The sequence below is a fragment of the Mus musculus genome, chromosome 3, assembly GCF_000001635.26.
Source record: "Mus musculus strain C57BL/6J chromosome 3, GRCm38.p6 C57BL/6J".
Classification (NCBI taxonomy): Eukaryota; Metazoa; Chordata; class Mammalia; order Rodentia; family Muridae; genus Mus; species Mus musculus.
In genome coordinates this window covers 132,048,985-132,064,510 of record NC_000069.6, presented here as the reverse complement: position 1 = coordinate 132,064,510, position 15,526 = coordinate 132,048,985, and the positions used below count along the sequence as shown (strand labels likewise).

At 40.5% G+C, this 15,526-nt stretch overlaps 1 long non-coding RNA gene across 3 annotated transcripts in view; it reads right to left on the bottom strand.

Moving 5' to 3' along the window:
- Positions 1–6,359: 6,359 nt before the first annotated feature.
- The window catches only part of Gm29949, a 50,806-nt gene continuing 41,639 nt past the window's right edge, over positions 6,360–15,526 (bottom strand). For all 3 annotated transcript variants that reach the window (XR_376087.2, XR_376091.2, XR_003954557.1), the window contains 3 exons: positions 11,747–11,804; positions 9,994–10,084; positions 6,360–7,478 (listed from right to left, as the gene is read on the bottom strand). This is a non-coding gene — a long non-coding RNA (predicted gene, 29949). The remainder of the gene's footprint in view (positions 7,479–9,993; positions 10,085–11,746; positions 11,805–15,526) is intronic.

The window sequence follows — 15,526 nt, the reverse complement described above, 5'->3', positions numbered from 1 at the left end:
CATTAATAAGAGGATGTGACAGGGTCCACAAGTACATTAGCTGTACATGCAGACCTAAGAGCTCGATATGCAAACTTCTGTGTAACTCTCCAGCTCCATCTATGGAAGGACAATTTTGGACCTAGTTAGCCTGCAGCAATAAAGCGTATCATTAATAATGTAAATGTTGCTCTGTATTTTTAAGGATTCCAAGGAACATCATAAAACAGCTTGCTTCCTCTCAAGAAGGAAGTAAAGATACATTTATTTTGACAGATGATCTCATTCCAAACACTAGCTGTAAATTAGTCACTGTTTCCCTAAGGCAGGCTCCAATTTCCCCAAACTAGAGAAGACAGTTTTATTTGCTCTCCCCTATGTAGTTTCAGTGTCGGCATCGTGTTCCCGAAGGGGTGGTTTGATGTGAGTCACCCACGACTACAGTGGCTTACAATGAACCTGTTTAAGTGATGGTTCAACCTCCAGGGCTCATGGAGCAAAATTTACTCTGAACTGCTCCATTTTAATTTCCCAGGGAGATGGATATTTGTGACTAAAAGAATACTGCTTCACAGGTAGTATATTTAATATTGAGGTGTTCAGCATTGATGACTTCAGTTTGGCTTTCTCTTTTAATAATGACCTTTTAGTCCAAACTTTTATGACATTCTATTTTATAAAACATACCTCCACTGGCTTCCATGTGTTGCTCTTTAAGGTTTACTTAGATTGCCTAAAGTTGACATAAAATTCTTAGTGGAAGAGCCATGTGTGGAAAGTCAGCAAGATGGGTTCCAAATCCAGTGCTTTTGCTAGGAATCACATCTTTGGTCTTACAAGTTCTTGTGGATACAGGAGTTGCATGTGGAAGACACTTGGAGTCTGACCAAACTCATCCTGGAGTAAGACAAGCCACAGTATCATTTGTGCCACCGCCAATTCTCCGCTTGAGTGACCTCTTGGATTTCTGCAATGTCCTTCAGGCTCATAAGTTTCCAGGGAAGCATTCTCATTTACTCAGAAAGGTATTTTCAGACTGATTCCTAGGAATGGAGAGACCTAAAAAATAACTGACCTAATGATCTTGGTAGCTGGAATGAATTGCTTTCGATCCTAGAGGTGCAAAAAAAGGGACTTTCTATTTCATTTTCTGAGATAGGGCATGCAGGTGGCAAACACCAATGATAACTACCTTTGCTATGCACACTCCAGTGAAGTTTGCTTGGCAGGCTGAGAGGCCTGGAAGCACTCACAAGGCAAAGAGTTTCACAGAAACTCACCTCCTGGAGCTTTGGCGTTCTCATTAACCTGTATACTCATACCCTATCCCCGTGTTAGTCTGGTGTATGGATCCACATGCTCTCTTTTAGTATTATTTTATTATAAGTGTCTTTTAAGATTGAATTCTGACATAGCCAGAGGCTTCACCAGTATTCCAATGTCCTAGAAAATGCTTGAAGCCTATGAACTTGGAATCCAATAGGAATGCAGTAAGGAAGTTACCTATTCAGTAACTAATTAAGCATTACATAAGACTGAGCCAGCAGCTCAGGGCTGGTCTGCAGAGTATTTACTAAGGACAGTAGCAAATCTCACCCAAACAAGGGAATACCATGAAAGAGCCACTGAGATAGAAATCTTCAGTACAGACTACATTGCATATTAGAAGCAAGCTGGTGAATTCTTCTGACAAATGGAGAGTCTCCACAGATACTTAAGTTACTAGAAATTATCAGGGCCCAGGAAATAGGGGGCTTTTGGTATTGCAGTATTCATGAGAAGGTCTGCTAAAGTAGAACCCCTGGTGATGGGCTTAACAATAGACTAGCTTTACACCTGGCTCCCTTCTTAGTGGCAGCAGCCTGGTCCCCGCCTTCTTTTGATGTATACATTCCTTTTGTATTGTCACTGTAACTTGGTGGATTGCATCTCATCTGGTTTCTTGCTATTCTGCTGTATAAAAAGTTTGATGCTCGACCTGACAAAATAGATTCAGATTCTACACAACCTCCTGTGTGCGTCTGTCTGTTATTCCCACCAACTCCTTGCCCATCTGCACTCAGAGGCCTGTCCACGTAGACAAAGGGACCCAGAGGGTCTGAGACTTACCTTCAGTTTTCCCTTTCTGCATAAAGACTTCCTCCTAGAGATAGCTCTGAATATTCCTAAGAATGTGGCTTTTAATGTAGAATTATTTTTACAAAGGATGACACTTTTTATTAGTTATTTTATTTATTTACATTTCAAATGTTATCTGCCTTCCCAGTTTCCCCTCCACAAGAACCTCATCCATCACCTCTCCCCCTGTATCTATGAGAGTGCTCCCCCATCAGCCCTCCCATTCCTGCTTCAACAGCCTAGCATTCCCCTATCCTGAGTCATTGAGCCTCCACAGGATCAAGGGGCTCCCCTTCCAGTGATTCCAGATAAGGCCAGCCTCTGCTACATATTCAGCTGGAGCCATGAGTACCCCCTGTTTACTCTTTGTTTGGTGGTTTCGTCCCTGGGAGCTTTGGAGAGTCTAGTTGGTTGATATTGTTGTTCTTCCTATGAGGTTGCAAACCCTTACCTACCATTGGGGTCCCCTTGCTCAGACCAATGTTTGGCTGTGTACATCCACATCTGTATTGGTCCAGTTCTCCCAGAATCTCTCAGGTGGACAGCTATACCAGGCTCCTATCAGTTTTAATGTCCCTTCTATCTTTGAGTGTGTGAGTCCCCTTTGTCCTTTTGTCCCATGCCCATAAGAATAGGCATGCCTCTTGGTCATCACCTCACTGAAAAGGGCTTGAGTGTGCTTGTCTTTATCTGATCAGGGCTCAAGTATTCCAGACAGCCTCCTCCCACTGGCCTTTCAGAACTGCTTCCTTATGGGAGAGTAGTCTTTGGCTCTGCTGTCTGACATGGCTGCATCAGAAACCAGGGCAGATCCCACCATTTTTGCTGTTGCTCCTGCAATAATCCAGAGATAGGAGCATTTATTGTGATGGGTTTAGTGATCTCACTGATGAAGGAAGTACTTACCCACTTCAGCCCTTGCATCCAGGGGCATCACAGACATCTGGAAAGAAGGGTTATGGTAGACAGAGACACAGGACTCTGTAAACATTTTTTTCCCACTGCTGCTTATAGGTTGTTTAGCTATCTATAGAGATAGTATCACAAGCATAGTTTGAACATCCCACCGACATTCTTCCTAGGCTTCTTCTGCTGCTCACAGTTTTCTACAGTCATGGGACCATATTTGGGTCAAGGTTTGTACCCAAGGAAGGAACTGCAGACTACCTGGACCCAAGCAGCAGCACTTAGCTGAATCTTCTCTGAAACAAGTAGGGAACAGAGTTGGCTCTTCACTTACCACAATATAGACCCAGAATTCTCTCTACCACATGCAAACTCATTGTAGTCATATCAGCGCCCATTGTTATCCTGTGGCATCTGCCATGGACAAGTATTATGTTCTTCTTAACCCCCAAGGAAAGAAAATCATAAATATTTTTGAGATATCCTGGAAGATTGCCGTCCCAAAAAATTATCATATAACTCAAAACTTTGAGATGGATTCCCGGGACAACTAGAAAGTATAAAAGAGTTTTATTTTAACTAATAAATATTTAATTAATAAAAATTAATAAAAAGTCAACCCCTTTATCTCTTAAAATAGTGAATGTAATAAGCTAAGGCAGTAGGATTGCCAAGCATTCAAGGCCAATCAAACTACATAGTGAGTCCTAGACTAGTCTGGGCTATAGAGAGAGCGCCTGTCTTTAAATTTAAAGTAATTAAAAATATAATTATACTTTTAAATAAAATGTAATATATCAAAAACAAAATTATCAGCACATATATGAGTTGTTTTAAACATTCTAATTTTTCTAGGGAAATCTTTTATTGTTAAGATAATTTAATTTTTTTCTGTATTTTTAAGAAACAATTGTCTACTGTTGTATTATAATTATTTTCTTACTAACTCAGTCTGTCAACAGCATTTAATTTGTATTTACCCTCCATGCCAAATCCTATCCTCAGTCTTTTCCAGTAGAATAGTTTGTTCTTTGCTGTTGATGGGTGGTATTCCAGAAAGTAATACTACCGTATTTTACAGGGTGTGTATATGTGTATATGCATGTGTGCTTACATACATGCGCAAACACACACACGCAAGCGCGCGCATGTGTGTAAAGGCTTTGATTACATATTTTACATCTGGTTTAAAATTATTAAGAAGCATGAGGAACTTTCCTGGGTGGCTACTGTATTCTAGTAATGATGTCCTTAAAGGCTCTGGGTTGGTAATCAATTGTATTCTTACATTTAAAATGAGAAAGCCAAGTCAAAAAAGATTAACCCGCCAAGCTTTAGCAGTCAAGATCCAAGTTATAAGATGACTACCAATAGTGCAGAGTATGCAGTGTGCCACCTCACACTGGCTTATAAAGTACTTTCCGAGAGGCTGAAGAGATGGATCAACAGTTAAAGGTGGCGCTTCTCTTCTAGAAGATCCAAGTTCGGTTCCCAGCACCCAACTCAGGCGGTTCACAACTGCTTGTAAGTCTAGTTCCGAAGGATCTCACAACCTCTTCTGGCTTCCACGGGCAACCACAGACACACTGATGAAAGTAAAAATAAGTACTTAAAGTAAAACACCACACTCTGGGAGGTCGACAGGAAGGATGAGTCATCACACTTTGATTCGGGATAACTGCAAGTCGAAGTCAGTTTCTTGGTGGATATGGTGGAATGTGAAGCTCTGGTACATGTCAGAAGACATGCAGTCTATCCAGAAATTCAACAGCCCAAAGGAAAAGGTAAGCAAATTTCTCTGCCACCAAATTTCTCACTCTGGCAGCTGCGTTTGTCCATGTTTCTATTAAAAAGGAGTAGTCACAGCATACAGCCATGAACATGGATGTACACTCTTGGATTTTCGTTGGCAGTTTCAGATGAGATATTAAAGGCTGGGCAAGTAAACATTAAATACAAAACCACATTAGACATTACATGGGAAACCAGAGTGTTTCATGGAGAAGCCAATACGTCTACGTTTTGAAAGTCATTGAAGGCCTCAGGGACTACATAGATTGCAAATGCAATAGAATGAATGATATATCGTGCTAGGGCTAATGTGCTACCTTGGTGGAAGGACACTGTAAATAAGGGGAACAGAGGACAGAGCCCTGGAATAAAAAGAAGCTTGTTCTGCCCTTGTGCCTAGGACAGAACGTTTCCCTGGAAGGCTCAGTAATAGTGGTGACACAATGCAGGAACCAGTGGAGCCACAGAAAGAAGGCAGACCACACCAGCACTGTTTCTGGATTAGCACTTGCTATGACAACAAAGACATATCTCCCAGAGAGTTTACATACAGAGGTAACTTGACTGAAAGCAAACTGAAGCATCTAGAGGTGGAAAAGACCAGGTGACTTTAAAGATATGGATGAAGAGGTGCATCCTGGGAGGGATACCATGTCCCTATTCATAAAGGGTAAGAAAATCCTTGTTTATGACTATGTGCTAATTAATACATGGGAAAACAACTGAGACAGTACTCAAGGACTTCAATAGTCCTGATAAATTGCTGTTAGTACTGTGGGTTAGGGAATGGGCAAAGTTAATGGCTCTCAAGAGAATGGCAATGAATGAAAGATACATTAATAGAGATAAAAATGATGAAATCACAAAAGATCATTGAGAGCCAGACATTGTGATTCAAGGTATAAAGTCATTAACTCAGAGCACATCTCCTTTTGAGAAGTTAGCAGGTGTTAAGTCCACTACCTTTTCTGAAGATCCTCTACTTAAGAGCAGTTGAACTCAGAAACATGCACTCAGCCCTGTTCGAGTCTAGTGGCCCAGCTCTTGTGCTGTGGATAACATGCATACAGAGGTTAGCAACAGCACGGGGTGGGGGGCAAGGCAGCCGAAGGGGAGAGTGGAGAACTGAGGCAGCTACCCCAGCATGACCAACACAACTGCTCCTTCAGAGTCCTTTCATGAAGCGCTATGCCTAACTTCATGTGTTCTTACTGGGTGCTATTCTAGAAGCTATCCATGGCTAAAGCATCCCAGGTATGCCCCTACCCTGCCTCCACCCACCCCTACCCCACTTTACCCCATCCCCACCCCATCCCACTGCCCTTCTCTCACATTTTTGAGATTAAAAAGAAAATCTCAAAATTAGTACTTTCTTTATCATGTTGCTAAATTTGGGATTTAACACACACCTCCATTCCAGTTACTGGAAACGTCCAGCAGTAACTAAACTTATAACATATATTTCTCTTGGGTTGAACATGGACTAAATTTCATTGTTTTTATTTTTTAGAGAAAGAAAAAGGTACATATTTAAAGGTTTTATACATTATTTGTATTTTAAACAAAATCTTTGGCAGTGTATCTAGAAACAGTTATCTATTCTATTGTCACCAGCTCATAGATATAAAAGTTAAGGTGAGATGTTTGGGGGGAAGGTCCCATGTTCATTGAAAATAGAAAATCAAGGACTAGAGAGATGGCTTATCAATTCATGCCACCACACCTGAAAACCTGAGTTTTATTTCTCAGAACTATATAGTTGAAGGAATGGGCCAGTTACTATAAGTTTTCCTAGACTTCCACATTACACACACACATACCACCACCACCACCACTACTACCACTGATTAATAAATACATGTAAAAGAAGAATAGAAAACCTAGTCTTATAGAATCAAAGTGACTTCAGTAGTTGATACACGATTTTCTACAGAAGAAAAGGAGGGGTATGGATGGCTTGCACCAGGTAACCTATGGGCTCACCGTCGTCAAGTATTAATTGAAAAGCAAGAGCTTGTGGGCATTTCCCATTTCTGTCTCTCATTTTTTTCACTTAGATTGTCTTCAAGATACCCATAGGCTTTATCATCTAGACAAGAATCTTGGGAAGTACAGTGGCCACAAATTGACTCCCAAAGCATTTTTAAAAAAATGAGCTAATCCTTTTTCCCCAGTGTATATGCAGTGCCTGATAAAAATATGAAAGGTTACTGAAGATGCATATAGTGAATGAGCAAACAAACAGCTTTAATGAAAACTGTTGTCAAGAGTCTTGGAAAAACATGAGCCCATCATCAAAAGCCATTAAGAGTGAATTTGTGTGACTAACTCTATGTGAAGTGGTTTAGCTCATCATTTAAATTATAATCAAATGTTCAATTTATTAGTGATCATAATCAGATACAAATAAAACAAAAATATAAAACATTAACAGTAAATACACACCATGGATCAGCAGCTGTCAAAACTCCTCTTGACTGTTTGGAAATCACGATGTTTGTTATTGTATACCTTGTATGCATTGTACCTGAGGTCAGAGATGCCCTGGAACTGGAGTTATAGGTGATTGTGAGCCACCATGTGGGTGCTGGGAACTGAACCCATGTTCACAGGGCCAGCGGCCAGTGCTCTGAACTGTTCAGCAATCTGTCCAGTCCCTTGTCTTTTTTTCTTAATCCATAGATCTATTTAAGAGAAAGTGTGCATAAGTTCTTGGAAAACACAAGGTATTAAATTTCTATCCATAGTAAACATTGTATTTCTGGGCTGGAGAGATGCCTTAATGGTTATGACCACTGGCAGTTCTCACAGAGTCCCAAGTTCAGCTCCTAGGATCCACACGGTGGCTCATAGCCACCTACAACTCCAGTTACATAGAATCTGATACCATATTCTGGTTTCTGTGGGCATTGCACACATGTCCAGATTAGACACACACAGACAAAACACACATATAAAATAAAATTAAACCTTTAATAAAATACGATATTTCTATTTTCTTTCTCAAATTTGAAAAAGATATGTGGCCCTATCAGAATCTTTCTTGGTGATAAGTTTTTAAAACCTATATGACATCTCACATAACCTCACAGGCTGTTTCAAAATCTCAGTATTGACAGTTGGTTCTTTTCACTGAGGCTAGACAGACTGCAACAGTAGAACATCACCTGATGCACTCGGACCATGTGGTCTCACTTAAGTGATCAGCGTCACCCCTCTTCAGCAGGGAGTTCCGAGTTTTAGAGCTTATCTGCTGTGGTCTGCATGTACCCCATACTTATGCATTGACACTTAACCCCACCATTCTGGTATGAAGTGGCTATGCTAGAGTGAGGTAATTAAGCCATGAGGATTTGCCATTGTGGGTGAAGTAATAATGGTTTGCAGGACATAGTCAAGGTCCCCTTGGACCTCCTATCCCTTCTGTTCTGTGAAGTGATAGCATTTATCATTCCTGGATGGGGCCACCACAAACATGCTGTCAGCATAAGTGTCAGATCACTCCTCACTTCCAAACCAGTTAGTGCTTTGGTCTTGGCCAAGACAAAATCTCCATACTTTTTGTAATCACTCAATTTAATGTATTTTACTGTGGCAGCTCAAAGCATTGAAAGTTCTATTCCTGTAGCTACAACATATAGGCATGGTGTTGTCACAGGCTTACACTGTTAGTTGTTAAACAGATAACATCGAGGTCCATTCTCATTCCTTATTTTTCTCTTTATATTTCCTTATCTATGGTGGGAAGTATTTCCAACTGCAGCTAGTTTTTAATTCTATCTGTATTTTTTTTTACTTTGTGTGCATGTATACATATGCATTTACATGCTTAGGCACATGTGTGTGCCTATGCATGTGTGTGGGTACATATGGAAGTCAGAACTCAATTTTAGCTCTTATTCCTTCTCAAGCACCACCCACTTTTATTCGTTCATTAGTTTGTTTGTTTGTTTATATTGGGTCTTTCACTGGGCTGAAACACACTATGTAGCATAGGCTGGCTGGCTAGTGAGTCACAGAAATCCACTTGTGCCTGTTTATCTACCCTGTGATTTTCAGTGTGAACCACTATGAGTGGCTTTCTTATGTGAGTTTTGGGCATCAAACCGAAGTCCTCTTGCTGACAAAGCAAGCATTTTATTTACTGATCTCTCTTCGAAGGCCGCCTTTCCCATATATTATATACAAAGGGAATGCGTATTTCTAATTTCTTATTTTTTCCATATTTTGCAAAGCTAGTCAATTCATGGAGAGTTACCAATTAGGATTTCATTCTACATTCTGTAAACAAACAAAACTGACAAGGAAGGGAAAAGAGAAGAGGGAGATAAAGAATGTGGAATGTGGGCCATTTGGTTCTTATGTCTGGAGGCTGGCAAAAGCGATAATCAAGGGCATCCACTTAAATGTGATGCTCGTAGCCTCTGCATTCTACCTGACTCTTTGCTGTATAGATTGTGTGCTTTAATCTTCAGCTTCTATGGAATGGAAAGGGGTTATGCTGGAGGACTATGGATAAGGTAATTAAGCTGTATAACCATTTCAGTTAAGTTAGCTGATTCTCCAGGATAATCATCCTTTCTGAACACGTCCTGAGTAATAGTGTTAAATGTGCATCCTTCAGGGGACAAAAGAGATTTTAAAAAGATCATTTGTGTTCATTTTTCCAAGATCCAAAAATTGTTGGGTAAATACCCTATCTTCTGGAGGCAGGGGACTTTAAGATTCCCTGACAATTGAAAATAAATACCCTGTAACAAAATACATGTAAAGCAAAAAAATGCCCATAAATGCTTTCTTCACAAGCACATGAAACAAATAAAGATATCAAACAGATTGACATCCTGTCTAACGGTGTTAAATAACATCCTGAATGGCCACCCTATGCTGTGCCCTGAGCTCAATTTCAGATTTCTAAATGTTGGCTTTGCCTTCAAAGAATCATGTTCCAGTTCTGGGACTGACTCTGCAGAGACTGGGTCCAAAGTTAGTGGGAAAGTTAAGAATGTGGGGCTTTTGGCTTTGGAATTAGCCTTGCTTTCATAAGCTGCTGTTTAAACTGGTTCTTATTAATAGATCATGCAAGAGCCCACCATTCCCCTCCTCTCTGCCCCACACAAATACGACACATTCTTCTAATCAAGAGCAAATGTTCAATCTTCAAGTTTGTGTTCCCCCCACCTCCACCCTTAGACTCACCCTGACTTTCACTGTGAGGCAAGGAAGGCATCTGAGGGAGGGTGTGGATGGGCATAGGAGTGAGCATCTCTGAGAGGTGAGGGCAGCCGTCCTGAAATCAGATGTCACAGATTGCCTTGTATTTTCCTCCAAAGAGAACTAGGATTTCTTCTAAATAAGGAATATAGAAAACCTATGCAGCTGTGTACAGAGAGAAGTTATGATAAAGCATGTAACTTTTAAAGCTGGGTAGCTACCTTTCTGAAAGGTAGGTAGGGTTGTTTGTTTGTTTACCTTGAATAAAGATTTTTGGAACTGATGCTTTAATGCTACCTTTTAAATCTTTTTTCAATTCCTCCTGGTTTATGATTTGCTCTTATCCATTAGGAGAGACAGGGGTTTGTTGTTGTTGTTGTTGTTTTTGTTGTTGTTGTAGTTGTTAATCATGATGCTATGCCATTGGGGTAATGAACATTTTCATTTTTCCTTCTCTGCTCTCTCAGTAACTAGAATAGATTTCTTTAAAAATTGTCCTCTCTCATGGTAAAAATTCCTATAACATCTGGTGATCCTCAGCTTTACCCAATATTCAGTCTCTGTTAGTAAGAACATATAAGCTTAGAGTACTCCCGTCTTCCTAATAAACAGAGCAATCTATCGTGTTTATTTCTAATAATTTTCATCAATGTGTATTTGTTCTTGATCTCTATTTGTTCTGAACAAAACCATGTCTGAAATGTGAACTCTCTTTTCTGTCCCAACTTCTCCAACCATTTAAATCTGTCTTCAATATATATCCAGAATTTAAGTTCTTCTCTCACCCATTCCTACTAGCAAGTTGATGTAATAGGGGTTTTTCTTTCATATCTTCCATTATTCACTTATATCTTGTGCTCTCTGTAATCGAAGTCTAACAAGCTTGGCATTCTGAGGATCAAACATTGTTCTTTGTGACATCTGCTATTTTGTAGTAAATTGGATTCTTGTGTTCATTATAATTTTAGATTGTGACCTCATGTTGTGTGAGACTTTATCTCGGGAAGTACCATCTGGGTTGAGGGTAAATACCTCCCGGGACATTGGGTTTTGGCTTTAACCAGGTGTTCTAAATGTATAAGTAGCTTGGGACCATTTTTATGCTAATTTCAAGAGTGTACAGGAAATTAAAACACCTAGCCTATTTGTGGACAAGTCCTAGATAAGTACTATCAAGAGAGATGCTTGCTTTTTCCTCTCAAAGTATAGACTACAATGTCAGATGTCATTGTTATCTACCTTCGCAGGTGAGATTCCATTTATTTCTCTCATATCTGCATTCCCAGACCTGTCCGCTGGCCTTATTTGATTTCTCTACACAGCTGTTCTAAAGCATATGGTCAAAAAAAAAAAAATAACTAGTCTCTAGCACCCTGCTTTAGGAGACACATCCCACACTCCAGCTTATGGCCCTGCCTCCCCTCAAATCTCATAAACTTCTTAACACTTTGCATCTTAATAAGAAATTTTATATTCTGCTGACTGTGTCTAAGTGAGTGTTAGCAAGAACATCTCTGAGGGCCTCAGAACATGTGCCTTTCATAGACAAATATTTACATTTTTAAATGCTTTCAAATTAAAGGTCATATTTTCTTGCAGAAACTTTGGAGATGAAAGGAAAGGAAGTGTTAATTTCTTTGAATGAGTTCATCTGGTCAACAAAACATCATATGCCCCAGGTTTTCCTTCTTCAACATGCCATCCTTTTCTGATGGTCTTTTCCCCTTGGGTGAATCACCTTGTGGTTTCAAAGTGCTTTCTGAATCTCCAGGAACGAGCTGCACGCGGGTTGTCACCTGCAACAGAGAGAAAGTCTGTGGTGGATTTTCTTTGTTTCTTTTTAAGATGTGGAAAGTAAACATTTCCTTGGACCTTTATCACCTGTGATGGTTTGTATATGCTTGGCCCAGGAAGTGGCACTATTAGGAGGTGTGACCTTGTTAGAGTAGGCGTGTCAGTATGTGTGTGGATTTTAAGATGCTCATCCTAGCTGCCTGGAAGCCAGTTGCCCTAGCGGCCTTCAGATGAAGATGTAGAACTCTCAGCTCTGCCTGCACCATGCCTGCCTGGATGCTGCCATGCTCCCACCTTGACGATACTGAGTTGAACCTTTGACCGTGTAAGCCAGCCTCAGTTAAATGTTGTCCTTTATAAGACGTGCCTCAGTCATGGTGTCTGTTCACAGCAGTAAAACCCTAACTAAGGCGTCATCTAAGGACACTTAGTTCTCTTTCACCAAAAGTGCGTTTCAGGGTCACTTCTTACACCATGCCAGGCTGGAACATAAGCAGCAGCATTGCACTCCCCATAGCAAGGTTATCAAACCACAAAGCACCACTTGGTAAACTGGGGATTGGACACCATATGGGATCATGTGACTGCACGTTAAATGACGAGAAAAACTTGACAACATTTCAAAATGTGTACCAACCAAAGCTTAAATCGGAACCAAACATGAAGTTGAAATGTATCTGGCAGTAGTCAACTATGCAGGGTCACATGATTTCATTGCAGTCTTGGTTCTAAATGCTGAAAATACACTGCACTGCACATACCTAATATTGTGTAGCCCTGAAGAATCCAGAAATACCTTAGCTCAGATTCTAGACTATGATATGAGATGGATTATGGTGTTTTACTAGATATACAAGGTTTTCTATTTTGGTAGAAGCATAATATTTTAATTACAGAAAACAAATTGGTTCGTATACTTCTACTATCATTAATCAGCTGTAAATATCGAGTTGATATATCTTTGACTTTTATTATGATGTGACTTTCAGTTTTAAAAACTGCTGTTTGATAGGCAAATGAGAGGAGACAGCCAGTAAAGGTATTTATCATGAAAGCCTTGTAACCTGAGTTTGATTTCCAGACCCCCAAACCTATGTAAAGACAGAAAGAGAGAACCAATTCTCCTGGATTGTCTCTTGCCAGATATGTTCTATGAAATTCATGCCCTACATCATACACACATGCACACAATAGTATTAAATAAAATTAAACGAAATAAATAAAAACTATGAAATTACTACTTGAGCAGCTACTTTATGGGATATTTTTACTGTTCACAATACACCCGGGCATGATTCAATGCAGATTCAAGCATGCCTGATGTCTGAGTTACTTTTCTACTGTGTGTGAAGTGGAAGTTTCTGGGCATGTCAGGTGATACAGGCTCACATGCATGATGTTTTGCTGTGGCTGACTTATGTGTGGTTTTGCTGAGGCAAGATCTGCGGGAGGACGTGTGGTTTGGAGGAGAAAGTTTAAATATGACTCGAGGACAGTGAGTGTGTGCTTGCATAGCTAGCTTTGCAATGCTTTGTTGGTCTCGAGACTTTATCTTTACTGAACTCCCCTTCCCTGAGAGGGGCACAGCAGAGAACGTCTCCTGGCAGCCCAGCTGCTCCTGGTTGTTTCCACTGACTTGCGCTGATTCAGCAGAGTACGGGTGGTTTCTGCTGGATCTTGCCACTGCTGTTGATTCATGTTTGGCATCCTGAGACTACTGAACTGGACTGCTGGTATCCTGACAAACTGAATTTGGAATCACCCCCAAGGAACTACTTCTAATCAGGTCCACAACCCCTTGTCCTATCTACCATCTTTTCTCCCCTACCTTTGGACAGTGGCTAGAGGAGGTTCAAAACATTTCAGGACCCATATTAAAAGTAAGTTTAAGAGCCAGGCGTGGTGGTGCATGCCTTTAATCCCAGCACTCAGGAGGCAGAGGCATGCAGATTTCTGAGTTCGAGGCCAGCCTGATCTATAAAGTGAGTTCCAGGACAGCCAGAGCTATACAGAAAAACTCTGTCTCGAACCCCCCCCCCCAAAAAAAGTAAGTTTAAAAAGAAATCTCAGCCTACAACTATGTGTACTAGCTGGTTTTGTATATCAACTTGACATAAGCAAGAGTCATCAAAGAGGCAGGAATCTGTTGAGGAAAAGTCTCCACGAGATCCAGCTGTAAGGCATTTTCTCAATTATTGATCAATGGGGAATGGTCCAGCTTATTGATGGTGGTCCTGGGTTCGATAAGGAAAAAGACTGAGCAAGCCAGTAAGCAGCATCCCTCCATGGCCTCTGCATCACCTCCTGGTTCTAGCTCTGCTTGAGTTCCTGTCCTGACTTTTTCCAATGATGGACTATGATCTGGAAGTATAAGCCAAATAACCCCTTTCCCTCCAAACTTGCTTTTTACTCATAGTGTTTCATCACACCAATAGAAACCCTAACTAAAACACTGTGAGAAAACGCCATGGACAGCACAGCTAGAAAGGGGAACGTTTATTTGGGGCTTACAGTTTTATAGAGTTAGTCCATTCGCATAGTAGAAGGCAGGTAGGGAGGCATGGCTCTGGAGGAGTAGCTAAGACATATTGTGATGGAACCAAGAGGCAGAAAGAGTCACAGAGATGATCAAAGTCTTTCAAAATCTCAAATCCCACCCCTGGGTCCATACCACTTCCAACAAGAAAACACCTCCTAATCCTTCCCAAATAGTTCCATCAACTTGGGACCAAGTATTAAAATGCATGAGCATTCTCATTCTAACCACCTTGCCTGAGTCTCACCATAAGAGCATTAAAGAACAGCATTTTATCATATAAGCTGGGGAGACTCTTCTGTCAGATTTTAGATATTGTTGATATTTGGCTTAAATTATGGGTATTTAATAGTGAAAATCATATAAGCATTCTCTTTTAAGCATGCTTAATAAATGGCACCAAATGGGACATACACAGTAACAGCAGAAAGGATGAATAACTATAAAATGAAAGTTGGGAGTATTTCTATGATTTACTATGAATATGTAAAAAGCCTCTCATATGCTTCACATTTCATGTATTAATTATTAAAAAGTTCTAGAGTAGAGATATACTAGCTTTTAAGATATTACTCTATTTGTGTTATTTTATTAGTTGTGTTTCTTTTATTTATCTTAATTATTTTTATTCTTACATGTAAGAATATTTTGAAGTTATTCTCTGACAATTTCATACATTATAGACTAAATATTTGTCATATCCACTCCAGCTCTCTTAATCGAGTTCTCACGCCCGGCCAGGAAAGACGCAACAGACCAAAATCTTCTGCGGCAAAACTTTATTGCTTACATCTTTGGGAGCCAGGAGGGCAAGCGCCCAGCGCCCAGCCCCAAAAACGAAAGCCCCTTCAATAATGAAACCGAAACCCCTTCCCTATTTAGGAGAGTTATATTTCGCCTAGGACGCATCACTCCCTGATTGGCTGCAGCCCATGGCCGAGCTGACGTTCACGGGAAAGGTAGAGTACAAGTAGTCATAAAATACCCTTGGCACATGCGCAGATTATTTGTTTACCACTTAGAACACAGGATGTCAGCGCCATCTTGTGACGGCGAATGTGGGGGCGGCTCCCAACACAGCTCCTCTGACCCCAGCTCCCTAATAGGCCTCACCCCAGCCTTTATTTCTATTCTTGAAAGAAATAACACACTGAGTCCAGTTTAAGCTGCCCAAGGCCACTTCTTACT